Source organism: Cebus imitator, unplaced genomic scaffold (assembly GCF_001604975.1).
Source record: "Cebus imitator isolate Cc_AM_T3 unplaced genomic scaffold, Cebus_imitator-1.0 Scaffold18, whole genome shotgun sequence".
NCBI lineage: Eukaryota > Metazoa > Chordata > Mammalia > Primates > Cebidae > Cebus > Cebus imitator.
The window spans coordinates 12,158,927-12,175,639 of NW_016107333.1; the positions used below are offsets into that span (position 1 = coordinate 12,158,927).

The 16,713-nt window shown below is 38.7% G+C and overlaps 1 protein-coding gene across 5 annotated transcripts in view; it reads right to left on the reverse strand.

Annotated features, from left to right (window-relative positions):
• LOC108294043 (centrosomal protein of 83 kDa) overlaps positions 1-16,713 on the reverse strand; it is a 144,126-nt gene that overhangs the window by 92,369 nt on the left and 35,044 nt on the right. For 2 of the 5 annotated variants that reach the window (XM_017515784.2, XM_037733737.1), the window contains exons 1-2: positions 4,254-4,667; positions 2,908-3,014 (exon numbers count right to left, since the gene is read on the reverse strand). The exons of 1 other annotated variant lie outside the window; for it this stretch is intronic. The gene's annotated coding sequence lies outside the window, so the exon portion shown is untranslated. Of the gene's footprint in view, positions 1-2,907; positions 3,015-4,253; positions 4,668-16,713 lie in introns of those variants that run through there. 2 more of the 5 variants (XM_037733738.1, XM_017515775.2) reach the window with 1 other exon arrangement.

Genomic DNA, 16,713 nt, shown 5'->3' on the forward strand with positions numbered 1-16,713 from the left:
CTCCACCTCCTGGGTTCAAGTGATTCTCCTGCCTCAACTTCCCAAGTAGCTGGGACTATAGGCATGTACCACCACATCCACCTAATTTTTGTATTTTTAGGAGAGATGGGGTTTCAACATGTTGGCCAGGATGGTTGGTCTCGATCTCTTGACCTCATGTTCCACCCACCTTGGCCTCCCAAAGTGCTGGAATTACAGGATGAGCCACCACACCCGACCTACCTGGACATTTTATAAACATAGTTTGAGACAGATAGGTGCTTTCCAAAAGGGAAAGGCCAGGTTTAGGTTCCTACTAACTCTGAATTTTAATCTAAAAGCAATCTGAAGTTCTAACATACAGAAGGCAAATAACTGGGCATTTCCTCCCTTTCTTAATTTCTTCCATCTTGGATTATGCTCAGTTAAAAGAAATAGTAGGCCTGGCGCAGTGGCTCACACCTATAATTTCAGCACTTTGGGAGGCCAAGGTGGGCAGATCACTTAAGGCCAGAAGTCTGACCAGCCTTGCCAACGCAGTAAAACTCAGTCTCTACTAAAAATGCAAAAATTTTCAGTAGAGTGCGGTGGCAGGTGTCTGTACTCTCAGTTACTTGGGAGGCTGAGCCAAGAGAATCGCTTGAACCCAGGAGGTGGAGGATGCAGTGAGCCAAGACTGGACTACTGTACGCCAGCCTGCGTAATTAAGCAAGACTCCACCAAGAAAAAAAAAAGAAAAAGAAATAAATAAAAAGAAAAAAAAAGGAAAAGAAAGAAAGAGTGAGAGAGTACTAGACTTGACAGTCAGTGATCTCTCTATGACCTAGAGAGGGCAGTCCTGATTAAAAAAATATAATTAATAAAATAATATTTTACTAGGAACCAGGAAACTAATCACACTCCCCAAGCCCACTGGGGAATAGTGCTAGCATTCCTGACAGTGTCCTTACTGCTGGTATTGTCATGGGAAATTCTCAAATACTCACTTTCTAGGAACAGAACCTTTACTTCTGATTTCGTGAATTTCTACTCTTTAATCTTTTTTATGGCTTACTGTTGCCATTCCTCCTTCAATTACTGTCTTCTCTGAACAATCTTCTTACTTTTATAATACTATAGAAGGGAGGGAAGTAGAAATGCATAACCGTCATTGTATTAGTCCATTTTCATTTTGCTATAAAGAACTGCCCAAGACTGAGTAATTTATAAAGCAAAGAGGTTTAATTGATTCACAGTTCCACATGGCTGGGGAGGCCTCAGGAAACTTACAATCATGGCAGAAGGTGAAGGGGAAGCAAGGTATCTTCTTCACAAGGTAGCAGGAAGGAGAACTAATGCAAAAGGAACTACCAAACACTTATAAAACTATCAGATCTCATGAGAACTCAATATCATGAGAACAGCATGGGGGAAACTGCTGCCATGACCCAATTCCCTCCACCTGGTCTCTCCCTTGACACATGGGGATTATGGGGATTATAATTCAAGGTAAGATTTGGGTGGGGACACAAAGCCTAACCGTATCAGTCATCTTTAGGAAACATTTATTCACCAACTTCTATCTGGAAAAGACTAAGGATAACAGCTCATCGAGATCTGAAGTCCTGCCTTTAAACAGCTTACAATCTAGTTAGGAAGTCAAAAAAGCTAAAATTATACAATAAAAGCATACGTATTAAATAAATGTTTAACTCACAAATACATACTATTCCTATGTATGTATGAAGTCATGGTGGAATTGAACCTTACAGAAAAGGTACAATTTAGATTTTAAGAAAGAAGGGATGAAATCAGGTCATGGAGGATAGAAAGACATGCAGACTAGTATGAAAAGGAGAAAGTACAGAGCAGGTTTAAGAGATAGTGAATAAACTGATCTGGGCAGAAACACCTTTTCCAAAAAGAACATATGCTTGAAACGCAAGGTGAGAGGATTTCAAACAGTTCAGCTTAAGTCAAGAAATGTGAACTTGGGTTAACAGGAAGTTTTTTACACAGATTTACACACATTACCAAAAAGCATATACAGGTTAAACAATATGAGAAATTTACTTACTGAACCTAATATATTATGTATGACAAAATTAAAAGCTCACTTACTTTAGGCAAAGAGACAGTACCTGGGGGTGGGGAAATTCTGACAATTCACTAAAATTCACTAATCTTTCTGTTAAGATTTCATTCTAAGCTTCTTGAATTAGAACATCCCATGACATAATGATGATTTCTGAATACTAAGAATTTTATCATACAAGTCATTCTTGATTTTTTTCCTTCTCCATCTTGCCCAACTTTTGAATATTTCATTACTTCAACATCAGCATATAGCAAAGAAAAAAAAGAGAAAACTAAAATGAAGTTCATGGATTTCAGCAATACAGTAAGGGCATCTGATGTAAAGAACATTAAACTTCAAGTTGCAATTCCCATTATTAATAGATTGATTTCAAAGAAGTCATTTAGTCTTGTCTCAAATGTTCTCTCATACTTCCTTACTTGAAAGGTTGTTGATTCAAAAGATCATTCAAAAAGTGCTCTGAAAACTTGCCATACAAATTATATCATTAAGGGTTCAATAAGAGGAGACAGTATGGTGACTGTTAAACCAAGGATTAAAAACTGTGAATAGGCCAGACCCAGTGGCTCACCCCTATAATCCCAGCACGTTGGGAGGCCAAGAGGACTGCCTGAGGTCAGTAGTTTGTGACCAGCCTGGTGAAACTGGTGAACCATCTCTACTAAAAATACAAAAATTAGTAGGGCGCGGTGCCATGTGCCTGTAATCCCAGCTACTCCGGAGGCCAAGACAGGAGAATCACTTGAACCCACGAGGCAGAGGCTGCAGTGAGCCGAGATCATGCCACTGCACTCCAGCCTGGACAAGAATAAAACTCCGTTTCAAAACAAAAACAAAAACAAAAAACCTACCTGTGAATAATCAGTGTTTCAATCTCCCAGTGCTGCATGGAACTCTAAATTGTATTTCACTATTATTTCAGAATGTTCCTAAATACAGTCTGCACACTTCATCTGACCTGGAAAGAAAATACTCAAAGTAAGGGGAATAACCAGCATACTGTGTCCTACATAGCCAAAGGATAACTCAAAACCATTCGCAAACTCTCATGAGAGTGCTGTGTGACACTTGTAATTTAAAGCATTCTGACCTGGCACGGTGGCTCACGCCTGTAATCCCAGCACTTTGGGAGGACGAGGTGACCACCCCAGCCAACACGGTGAAAACCCACCTCTATTAAAAATACAAAAACTAGCTGGGCATGGTGGCGCAAGCCTTTAATCCCAGCTACTCAGAGACCGAGGCACAAGAATCGCTTGAACCCGGAAGACGGAGGTTGCAATGAGCGGAGATCGCACCACTGCACTCCAGCCTGGGCAATAGAGCAACACTCAGTCTCAAATAAAGCATTGTAATAATTCTGAACAAAATGAGTTTGAAATCAAACCTGAATACAAAAGCTGAGTATTTAACCACTTACAGGCGAAACTCATAAATACAGAGAATTCTGAATTCAGGTAACTGTACGATCGATACATTTGTTTTAGTTTAATGTCAGACTTGTTTACAAAGATGTTGCTTGGTAACAGAAGCACTACTTTAACAACCTACTCCGTTTTAGAGCTGCTCAAAGTCTGAACAGATTATGAACTATACATCATATACAAGAAATTCAGGCAAGTCTCTTTATCCTAGACATCTGTGAGATTTGAAAGAGCTTCCTTATTACAACTAAAGTAATCAAAGACTTTAAAAATATTTAGCAGTGGATATTTTTAAGAGCAAAATGCCCATTGATTACAGTCAAAAGTTGGACACTAAAGATTTACCAAAGTATTCAAGCCCGGCCTCCGCTAACATATTTTAGGCGTTATCTAAGTCATGACAGCTGACATCACTATTCACTCAAATTGTCTTCAAAGCCAAGAAAAATGATAGCATAGCTTTTTCATCGTAAATTAAGCTGGAGGTACTTAAACATTTGGCCATTTACTAAACTGGCTACACAACCACCACGCCAGAGTGCATCCTAAAGCTCCATGAAGAGTTTCACGTGCATCCAGTTGGCTTCGGAGCAAGTGTCTGCCTACTTTTCTGACACGAATTTCCACTACTTTACGAGGAAAATTAAAAATGGATTCAAGGGTAGTTTGTGGAGGGACAAAATGAGTATGCAAAAAAAACAAGACGCCGTCGCCAGAAAGGTTACACATCAGACGTTCGCACGCTCCTCGCAACGCGCACATGGAAAACTTACGTGACCGGAGTTCTGGCCGCGCTCGCCCCCAAAGACACCTCCACAGCTCCAACCACCGGCACCCACTCAACTTTGCTCACGGAGGCATTGGGACAAGGGTTATGGTCCCACAGCGGGGTGTCGGCCCAGCCCGCCACGCCTCGCTCTTCACTTTTAAGCGCAAGCTGAAGAGGAGGAAGAGGAGGAGGAGGGCCGAGCGGACCCCTAGGGCTCCAGTCCCTAAGGAAATGTGAAGTATCCCAAGAGGGGTCCGAGGGCGGCGGCGGCGGCGGCGAAAAGCGCCGCACCTCAGGCGTGCGGAGCCACCTCCCGCGCTGACGTCCGGCAGAGAAGCCGCCGCATCGCACCGCCCCTCCACCCTGGAGGAGCGGGCTCTGTTGCTGGGCCCGGCGGCGCGCAAAGCAGGAAGTTCCGCCCCGACGCCGACGTCACCCACGCCAAGGACGCCGGTTGCTGCTGGAGCCGTTAGAGGGAGGAGACAAACGAACCCAGGCGGGAGCGGCCATTGGCTGTAGCGGCAGCGCGGGGACCCGGGCTGCGCTCCCGTAGGCGTTCCTGGAGGGCCCTGGGGTGGACGCAGAGATTCTCCGAGCCCCAGAGAACGGAAAATCTAGCGCCGGGGACTTGCCTCCGGGAGTCCAAGTGACGCGTGTCGTTGGAGCACAAAGCCGGTCTCCTTAGCCTCTCTCCGACGTAGCATCTCCAGGGATTTTCCTCCTTTTGGTGCCTCTCCTTACCTCTTCCCGCGCTGTTTGAGGGCGTCGATGGTAGTCCTGCCGCCACCTCTCCCCCTCCGCCTTCCAGCCTGCCATCGTGCCCGTGTGTGCAGATGTGCGCTCCCAAAATCGCCTGCCCGTCATATCTGCCTTGGGCATCACCCCATGAGTAGGGAGTCGGCTTAGCTGGCCACGAGGGAAACTCAGGTCTGGCCCACCCCCCGGGAAAGAGCCTCTCCTCGCCTTCGCACCTCCTGCTCCAAGACTCCTCTCCTGGTTATCCCAAATTCAGGGTCCACCTGGGGTGACACGGGAAACTACTGGTCTTCAGGCTATAAACGAGTTGGAAGATGAGGTGCTCGCTTTTGAGAACTTCCATGATCATCCAAAGGCTGAAACAAAGTAGGTCAGCCTTTCAAATAGTTGTTGGAAGAAACAGACACCTTCCCTTCCCCAGCGTTTGTTTAGTGCCTTGGTTGGGCTTTGATTCTCACTACTTTGTGAAGCACAGCCTATTTTTACCCCTAAGGTTATGATTTTCAGGCTCTAGTGATTACTAGAAAGGCAACTGAGAGGTGATTTTTCTTGGTGAAATGAGGGAAAATGGGCCATTAGGACCGTGTCTCTTCAAAGAAGAGGAGGGGAAAACAGGACAATGAGTTGGTAATGGAGTGTTGCTGGATGGATTACATAGAGGAGACATGGGAAATAGAGAATCCAGAAATTCCCGTGTATATATGAGTGTTCAGTGTAATAATAGCTCACATTTGCTGAGTATTTGTGTGTCAAGTACTGGAGTACTTTTTCAGGTCATCTTATTTAATTTTCACATCTCTGTAAGGTAAGTACAGTTGTTATCTCCATTTTACAGAGTTGCCCAAAACCATTACTTTTAAACATTGGACAACTGCAGAAATTTCAGTGGTAACCAGTAACTATACATTACAAATCATTGGTCAGTGGGAAAAAGATTCTTCGGGAAATGGCCTGGCCACTGAGGAGGAGCTTTACATCCATCTCATTTATCAAATACTAGATGAATAAAAGACTTAAAAGGTAAAAAATGAAACCATAAAAAGAGAAGACAATTAATGTGAGTATATATACAATCTTGAGATAAGAAAGGCCTTTGATTATATTCATTTACCTATAGTTAGACAAGCTAACCTCCCACTTGGACATCATACTTTTGACTCCACAAATTGGACTGAGTATCCACTCTATGTGTTCTCTGTGTGCCTGTCATGGTATTTGTCACAATACACACTTTAATTCCTTCTGTGCCAATAAATTGTTTGCTCCTGCCATGCATACACACATGGACATAGATCCTTTTTCTTACTATATGTTACACATTGCTTTTGATTCATCGTTTTTCATCTATACTTGTGTACAGAAGTTTTTAACATATTCAAAATGCTAATGAAATCACATAGATATTAAAGGGATACTTGGAACAACTTTATGCCAATAAATTCAATAACTTAAGCAAAATGAACAAATTCCTAAAGAAAAATACAAATACCAAAAGTGACACAAGAAGGAAAAGAAAATCTAAATATCTATTAAAGAAATTGAATTTATAAGCAAAACACTTTCTACAAAGAAAACTCCAGGCAGATGACTGTACCAGTGAAGTTTATCAGACATTTAAGGGAGACAAAGTACTAATCTATTTCAGAAAAGTAGAACAGGGAGAAATCCCTCTATACTCATTTTATGAGACAAGCATAATCATGCCAAATATTTTTCTATACTCATTTTATGAGACAAGCATAATCATGCCAAATTTTTTTCCTGTTACCAAAATTTGATATTTTACAAGAAAATTATAGACTACTAGTCCTCATGAATATAGATATAAAAATTCTTAAAGTATTAGCAGATTGAAACTTGCAATATAGAGGATAAGATACCATGACCAAGGAGAGTGAAGTTAACATTGAAAAATCAGTGTAATTACATTAACAGGACGAAAGAAAAAATTGTCTCAATAAATGCAGAAAAAACATTTGACAAAATTCAAAATTCATTAATGTTAAAATTTCTTAATAAATTAGGCATAGAAAGAATGTATTTCAACCTAATAAAGACTGTTTGTGACAAAAAAAAAAAAAAAAAAAAAAAAAAAAAAAAAAAAAAAAAAAAAAAAAAAAAAAAAAAAAAAAAAACTCTAAGCAACCTAGGGAATTTCCTCAGTGATTACCTTTGAAAAACTTAGTGGTGAAATATTAAAATTTTTTTCTCCTAAGAGCAGGAACAACAAATATAAGACAATACTTTTCTGCTCTCACTGCTTCTGTTTACGATATTGGAAGCCCTAATCAATGCAATAAAGCAATAAGAAAAAACATAAAGATTGGGAAGACTCCAATATCCTGATTTCAGAACTTCCTGTGAAGCTATAGTACTCAAGATAGTACTGTACTCATATAAAGATAGGAGTACAGATCAATGGAATATAATTGAGTCCAGAAATAAAGCCTTATATTTATTGTCATTTGACTTACAGCAAACCCCAGGACAACTCAATGGGAGAAAGAGAAGTCTTTTCAACAAATGGAACTGGGAAAACTGGATAGCCACATGAGGAAAAAAGAAATTGGAACTCTGCGTCACACCATTTATGGATATTAAGATGAACCAAAGATCCAAACACGAGCTAAAATTATAAAACTTTTAGAAAAAATAAATTCTTATGACCTTGAATTAGGCAGTGGCTTCTTTGCTGTGACAAAAAGCCCAACCAAGGGAAAAAATGAATGCATTAAAATTCATCAAAATCAAAACCTTTATGCTTCAGGCTGGGCACCATGGCTCATGCCTGTAATCCCAGCACTTTGGGAGGCCGAAGCAGGCAGATCACCTCAGGTCAGGAGTGCAAAACAGCCTGAACCCTGTCTCTACTAAAAATACAAAACTTAGCTCAGCATAATGGCACGCACCTGTAATCCCAGCTACTCAAGAGGCTGAAGCAGGAGAATCACTTGAACCCAGGAGGTGGAAGTTGCAGTGAGCTAAGATCATGCCACTGTACTCCAGCCTGGATGACAAAGCAAGACTCTACCTCTTTAAAAACAGAAAACAAAACTTATGCTTCAAAGAACAATATCAAGAAAGTGAAAGGACAACCCACAGAATGAGAGAAAATATTTTTAAAATCCAGTATCTGGTAAGGGTGCACGATTCAGAATATAAAGAACTGATACTTCAGCAATAAAAAGGCAATCCAGTTTAAAAATGGACAAAGGATTTGAATAAACATTTCTCCAGAGAAGATGTACAAATGCCCATAAACACATGAAAATATGCTCAATGTAATTAGTCATTAGGAAAATACAAATTAAAAGCAGGTGATACCACTTCACTAGGATGGCTGTAATTTTTTAAAAAAAAATAGACAAGAACAAGTGTTAGGACATGGAGAAATTGGAACCCTCATACTCTGGTGATGAGAATGTAAAATGTTGCCACTACTTTGGGAATAGTTTGGCAGTTCAAGAGGTTAAACGTAAGTTTACCATATGACCCAGCAATTCCACTCTTAGGTATATACCTATGTAAATTGAAAAATATGTTCAATCTCAAAAACTTGTACACAAATGTTTATAACATTATTCATAATAATCAAAAATGTTACACAAATATTCATAACATTCATAATAACCAAAAAGTAAAAACACAAATGCCCATCGACTGGTGAATGAATAAACAAATATGGTGTTTCCATACAATGGAATACTATTCAGTTATTAAAAGGAATGAAGTACTGATTCATGCTACAAATTGAAACTTAAACACATTATATGCTAAGTAAAAGCCACATATAATTCCATTTATATGAAATATCAATAATGGGCAAATCCATAGGGAAAGAAAATAGATTAATAGTCCAGGGCTGGAGACTGGGACAGTGGGGATTGACTGCTAATAAGTATGGAGTTTATATTTGGAATGATGAAACTATCCTGAAGTTAAATAGTAGTGATGGTTGTACAACTTTGTGAATATGCTAAAAATCACCAAATTATATGCCTTAAAAGTGAGTTTTATGGTACGTAAATTAAATCTCAATTTTTAAAATGGGAATAAGTACAGTAGTTCCTCCTTATCTGCTGGGGATACATTCCAGGACCCCCAGTGGAAACCTAAAACAATAGATGGATAGTATCAAACCCTATATACACTTTATTTTTTTTTCCTACCTACACATACCTAAGATAAAGCTTAATTTATAAATTAGGCACAGTAAGAAATTAACAACAATAATAAAATAGAACAATTATAACAATATAATAAAAGGTATGTGACTGGTCTCCCAAGATACTGTACTATACTCTTCTTGTAGTGATGTGAGATGATAAAATAAGTGACAAGAGGAAGTGAGGTGAATGAGGTAGTGAATCATGATGGGATTCAGCCTTTTCTTTGGTTTTCTCCTTTGGCCAGTGACAAGTCAAAGGCAGGTACGGCTTAGGTCTCACTAAACAGGTCAGTGGGGAAAGGCTTCCCCTCCCAATAAAAAGATATTAGTTTGGCTGAGTGCAGTGGTTCATGTCTGTAATCCCAGCACTTTGGGAGGCTGAGGCAGGTGGATCACGAGGTCAAGAGTTTGAGATCAGCCTGACCAACATGGTGAAGCCTCGTCTCTACTAAAAATACAAAAATTAGCCAGGTATGGTGTTGAGTGCCTGTAATCCCAGTTACTCAGGAGCCTGAAGCAGGAGAATCACTTGAACCTGGGAGGCAGAGGTTGTAGTGAGCCAAGATTGCCCCACTGCACTCCAGCCTGGGCGACAGAGTGAGACTCCATCTCTGGGGCAGGGGGATTTGCCTGAATATTTGGGAAGTGCCTGAATATCTATCACAGATGATAGGATCTTACATGTAGAAAATCCTAAAGATTTCACAAAACAGAACGAATGAATTCTGAAAGTAGCAGGATACAAAGTCAACACAAAAAAATCAGCTCTTACTATTTATACACTAAGAACAATCTGAAAAGAAAATTTCAAAAGCGGTATTTTGATGTATGATAACATCAAAAAGAATAAAATGCTTAGGAATTAACTAAGGAGGTGAAAGACACATGCAAACTACAAAACACTGCAAAAGAAAGAAGATAAAAATAAATGGAAACATTATTTTAATGGATTGGAAGGCAATATTAAAATGTCAATACTACATAAAATGATCAACACATTATGCAATCCCTGTTAAAATCCCAATGACGATTTTTGCAGAAATGGAAAAACCATCCTAAAATTCATGTGAAGTCTCAAGGGAAATGAAATAGTCAAAATAATCTTGAAAAAGATGAAAAAGCCTCAAGTACTCATACTTCCTGATTTCAAAACTTACTACAAAGCTACAGTAATTAAAACAGTGTGGTATTGGTGTAAAAACAGACATAGACCAATGAAATAGAATAGAGAGCCCAGAAATAAACTCATTTATGTATGATCAAACAGTTTTTGACAAGGGTGCCAAACCCATTCAATGGGGAAAGGACAGTCTTTTCAACAAATAGAGCTGGGGAAAAAAGACCCAGAATGTAGTTGTACCCTTACCCAATACCATATACAAAAATTGACTCAAAATGGATCAAAGACCTAAACATAAAACTATAAAACTCTTAGAAGAAAACACAATGAACACTTCATAGCATTGGATTTGACACTGATTTCTTGGAATATTAGACCAAAGGCCTAGGCAACAAAAGAAAAATAGACAAATTTCACTTCATGAAAATTTTAAAATTTTGTATATCAGATGACACTACCAACAGAGTAAAAAGGCAAGCCAGAGAATAGGAGAAAATATTTTCAAGTCATATCTGATAAGTGATTTATATTCAGAATGTATAGAGAATTCCTAACAGAGAGTACAATTTTTAAATGGGCAAAGGAGGCCAGGCATGGTGGCTCACACCTGTAATCCCAGCACTTTGGGAGACTGAGGCAGGCAGATCACTTGAACTCAAAGAGTTCAAGACCAGCCTGGACAATATGGTAAAACCCTGTCTCTCTACCAAAAATACAAAAAATTAGCCAGGTATGGTGGCTCGTGCCTATAGTCCCAGCTACTCTGGAGGCTGAGATGACACTACCAACTTGAGCCTGGGAGGCAGAGGCTGCAGTGGGCCAAGATCACACCACTACACTCCACCCTGCATGACAGAGCAAGACTCCATCTAGAAATAAATAAATGGCAAAGGACACAAATAGACGTTTCTCCAAAGAAAATATACAAATGGCCAATAAGCATATGAAAAGATGTCCAACTTAATCATTAGGATGCAAATCAAAAGTATAATGAGATACCACCTCACACCCATTAGGGTGGCTATTATTTAAAAATATATATTAGCAAGGATGTGAAAAAAATGGAATCCTTGTGCACTGTTGATGGGAATGAAAATGGAAGAGCTATTATAGAAAACAGTATGAAGGCTCCTCAAAAAATTAAGAAATAGAGTTACATAATCTAGCAATTCCACTTACAGATATATTCCTAAAATAATTGAAAATACATCTCCATATTCAGAAGTGGAACTAGAAAAAAAAAAAAACAGGTCTTAAAAAGATATTTGCACACCCATGTTCATACCAGCATTATTCACAATAACTAAAATGTGGAAGCAACCCAAGTGTCCATCCACAGAAAAATGAATGAGCAATATATATGGTATATACATACAATAGAACAGTGGTCCCCAACATTTTTGGCACCAGTTTTGTGGAAGACAATTTTTCCACAGACTGGTTGGGGGTGGGTGGTTTCCGGATGATTCAAGTGCATTACATTTATTTCGTACTTTATTATTATTACATTGTAATATGAAATAATCACACAACTCACCATAATGTAGAATCAGTAGGAGCTCTGACCTTGTTTTCCTGCAACTAGATGGTCCTATATGGCAGTGATGGGAGACAGTGACAGATCATCAGGCATTAGATTCTCATAAGGAGCATACAACTTCAATCTCTTGCATGCACAGTTTTGCGCTCCTGTGAGAATCTAACACCGCCCCTGATCTGACATGAGGCAGAGCTTAGGCAGTAATGTGAGCTATGGGGAATGGCTGTAAATACAAATGAAACTTTGCTTGCTCACCTGTGACTCATCTGCTTTGCAGCCCAGTTCCTAAGAGGCCATGGAACGATACTGGGCCATATGATTCCACTAATATGAGGTACTTAAAGGAGTCAAAATTACAGGGACAGAGTAAAACGGTGTTTGCCAGGGGCTGGTGGAGGAGGGGCATCTGGAAAGTTACTACTTAATGCGTATAGTTTCAGTTTTTACAAGATAAAAAGAATTCTAGAGATACTGTACATTTATGAATGTACAGTATTTAATACTATGGAACTGTACACTACAAAATAGTTTGTATGTTATGCATATTTTAACACAATAAAAAAATGGGGGAAGTACTTAATATCTTTGATCATCAAGGGAATAAAAATTAAATCTGCAGTGGATTTCATTTCACAAACATTCCAAGGTGCTGAAATAAAGTCTAGTAGCCCAAACATAGCAAAGATGTGAAACAGCTGGAACTTACAAATTGCTGATGTGAGTATAAAATACTTTGGAAAACTACTTGGCAGTTTTTTTTGTTGTACTTTCATCTACCTAATTCATGACTTACCACTTTCACTTAGTTACCTAAGAGACATGAAAATGTAAGTTCACAAGAAAACTTATGCAAAGAATGTTTAGAGCAACCTTATCCATAATAACCAAAAACTAATAACCTAAATGTATATCAATAGGAAAACAGACACAATTTAAAAATAATGTATATTCTTACAATGAAATACAACTCAGCAATAAAAAGGAACAAACTGCTGGTATACCTGACAACATGCGTAAGTCTCACAAGTATTTTGATAAACAGAAGAAGCCAGGCACAACAGAGTGCACACTGTATTGTTTACATGAAATCCAAGAAAGACAATCTAGTTTTAGAAATCCCAAAGTGGTTATAGGGGACAGTGATTGAAAGGAGTCCAAGGGAACTTTCTAAGATGATAGATTAATATTTTATTTCAAGTGGTAATTACACAGGATATACAGTTGTCAAAATTCATCAAATTGAATATCTAAGATGCATATTTTATTCTATGTTAATTATACCACCGCAAAACATATTTTAAAGTGCTAATAGAAATAATACCTTTCTATTCACTGAAATACTAGTGTTTGCTAGCAAGATCGCTCTCTTATATCAAAATAACCCAAGAAATCAGACTACTAATCAGAAAGTTGTTGCCCTCATACTCAGAGCAAGGGAAAGGTCCTAGGGACAAATCCAAACTGCAGAAAAATTTAATCAGCTCTCAATAACAAATGGGGCTGGGTGTAGTGACTCATCCCTGTAATCCCAGCACTTTGGGAGACAGAGGCAGGCAGATCACGAGGTCAGGAGCTTAAGACCAGCCTCACCAACATGGGGAAACCCCATCTACCAAAAATACAAAACTTAGCCAGGCATGGTGGTGAATGCCTGTAATCCTGCTACTCAGGAGGCTGAGGCAAGAGAATCAATTGAACCCAGGAGGCAGAGGTTGCAGTGAGCCAAGACCTAGCCATTGCATTCTAGCCTGGGCAACAGAGCGAGATTCCATCTCAAAAATAAATAAATACAAATGGGTTACTCTACTATGGCAGACAAATGAAATTAATAATTGCTATGAATTAAGGACTTCAATATCGGGAAGTTAACAAAATGTGCATTATAGGTAAATGCAATAATAGGGTTTTTAGGAACCCAATAGGGAAATTATCATATAAGTTTAATTTTTATTTTATTTTTTATCTGTACTTCAATGGACACAAACAAGTTTAAGTTTTATTTGTTTTTTGAGATGGAGTCTCGCTCTGTCACCCAGGCTGTAGTGCAGTGGTGTGATCTCGGCTCACTGCAACGTCCACCTCCCAGGTGCAAGCAATTCTCCCGCCTCAGCTACCCCCCACAGTAGCTGGGATTACATACATGACACCACACCCAGCTAATTTTTTTGTAGTTTTGGTAGAGATGGGGTTTCACCATATTGGCCAGGCTGGTCTAGAACTCTTGACCTCAGGTGATCCACCCACCTCAGCCTCCCAAAGTGCTGGTATTACAGGCATGAACCACCATGCCTGGCAAGTTTAAGGGGTTTTGGTTTTTTTAATTTTTTTTTTTTTTTTTNACAGATATTTTACTAAAACAGGATATACAAATGACAAGCCAACACATTGAAAAGATGTTCTAGAACATCATTCATTAGGGAAATGTATATTTTAAAAAATGAGATATCACTACATAACTATTAGAATGGCTAAAATAAAATATAGTGAAAAGGTGACAACACCAAATGTTGGCAAGAATGATAAAAAAAAAACTGGATCACTTATACATTGCTGGTGGAAATGTATAACAGTACAAAACTAAAATAAACATGCGATCATCATACAATTAGCAACTGTGCTCCTAGACAGTTACCACAGAGAAATTATAATTTATGTTCACATAAAAACCTATACATAAATGTTTGTAGCACCTTTATTTGTACTAGCCCCAAACTAGAAACAAACCATTCATCCTTCAAAGGGTGAATGATTAGACAACGTGTGGTATATCCATACTGTTAGGGGTTAAATTGTATCTCCCAGAAAGATATGCTCAAGTCCTAATGCCTGAAACCTCAGAATGTGACTCTATTTGGAAACAGGGCTGTTGCAGATATAATTAAGATGAAGTCATACAGGAGTAGGATAGGCCATTAATTGATAAGACTGTTGCCCCTATAAGAGGAAAATTTGGATATAGAGAAGAGACACACAGGCAAAGGGCCACACGGAGACAGAGGCAGATACTAGAATAAAGGTTGTACAAACCAAGAAATGTAAAGGATTGTCAGCCATCACCAGAAGCTAGGAGACAGGCATAAAACAGATTATACTTTAGAGTGCTCAGAAGGAACCAACACTGTCAACACCTCATTACAACTTTTACCCTTCAAAACTGAGGGAGAATAAATTTATGTTGCTTTAAGCTACCCACAGTGCAGTATTTTATTACAGCAACCCTAAGAAATGGATACACATACTGTGGAACAGCATACTACTCAACAGTAAAAAGGAGTGAAAGTAGCTGGATGAATCTCCAATGCTGAGTATAAAAAGCCAATGCCAAATGGTTACATACAACATAACTCCATTTATATAACATTCTTGAAAAAACAAACTATAGAAATGGGGAACACACTAATGGTTTCTAGGGGTTACTAAGGAGGTAGAAGGACTGAAAAAGTGTGGCTAGAAAAGTCCAACATGAGAGATCCTTGCAGTGATGGAAATGTTCTGTCTCTTAACTGTGTCAATGTCAGTATCTGGGTTGTGGTTTTATTTATGGTTTTGCAAGATGCTACCATTGAGGGAAACTGTGTATAGGGTACATGGGATCTCTCTGTATTATTTCTAACAACTAAATGTCAATTCATAATTATCTCAAAATAAAAAATTTAATTAAAAAATATATATCACTGCTGCTACATCATACTATCTTTGGTGAGGTGAGGATTTTTTTAATTTTTTATTTTTATAGGTACATAATAGGTATATATATTTATGAAGTACATGAGATACTTTGATAAAGGCATACAATGTGTTATAATCACATCAGGGTAAAGGGGGTATCCATCACCTGAAGCATTTATACTTTGTGTTACAAACTATCCTATTATACTCTTTTAGTTATTTTAAAACGTATAATTAAATTATCATTGGCTACAGTTACCCTGCTGTGCTATAAAATACTAGGTCTCATTCATTCTTTCTACTTTTTGTACCCTTACCCCACACTTCCCACTGCTCCTCCCAGCCTCTGGTAACCATCCTTCTACTCTCTACCTCGAAGAGTTCCAATGTTTTAATTCTTTTTGCTCCCACAAATAAGTGAGAATATATAAAGTTTGTCTTTCGGCGCCTGGCTTATTTCACTTAACATAATGACCTCCAGTGCCATCCATGTTGTTGAAAATGACAGGAAATGACAGAAAATGACAGGATCTCATTCTTTTTTAAATGGCTGAATAGTCCATTATGTGTATGTACCGCATTTCCTTTGTCTGTTGATGGATACTTAGGTTGCTTCCAACTCTTGACTGTTGTGAACAGTGCTACAATAAACATGAGAGTGTAAGTATCTCTTTGATATACTGATTTCCCTTCTTTTTTTTTTTTTTTTGACACAGAGTCTCGATCTGTCGACAAGCTGGGGTGCAGTGGCATGATCTCAGCTTACTGCAACCTCCTTCTCCTGGGTTCACCAGCAATTCTCCTGCCTTGGCCTCCCAAGTAGGTGGGACTACAGGCGTGTACCACCATGCCTGGCTAATTTTTGTATTTTTGGCACAGACAGGGTTTCACCATGTTGGCCAGGATGGTCTCGATCTCCTGACCTTGTGATCCATCCACCTCGGCCTCCCAAAATAAGTTTAAGTTTTAAGTGAGAAAAAGTATGGATATTTGGAGTATTTGAGCACAAAATGGAGTGCTTTAGGATAAGGAATTCTTTTTAAACAGTAGGCATTCCAGTACTGCATTTCTTTTAATACTTTGTTGCCAGAGTCAGAAATACTATAAGAAGAATAAGTTTGTATTTCAGAATGACAAGGAAAAAAGTTATATGTCATATGGCTAGGTGGTAGACAAACCTACTTTTGTCTTAAAATTTCACATACCTTCTT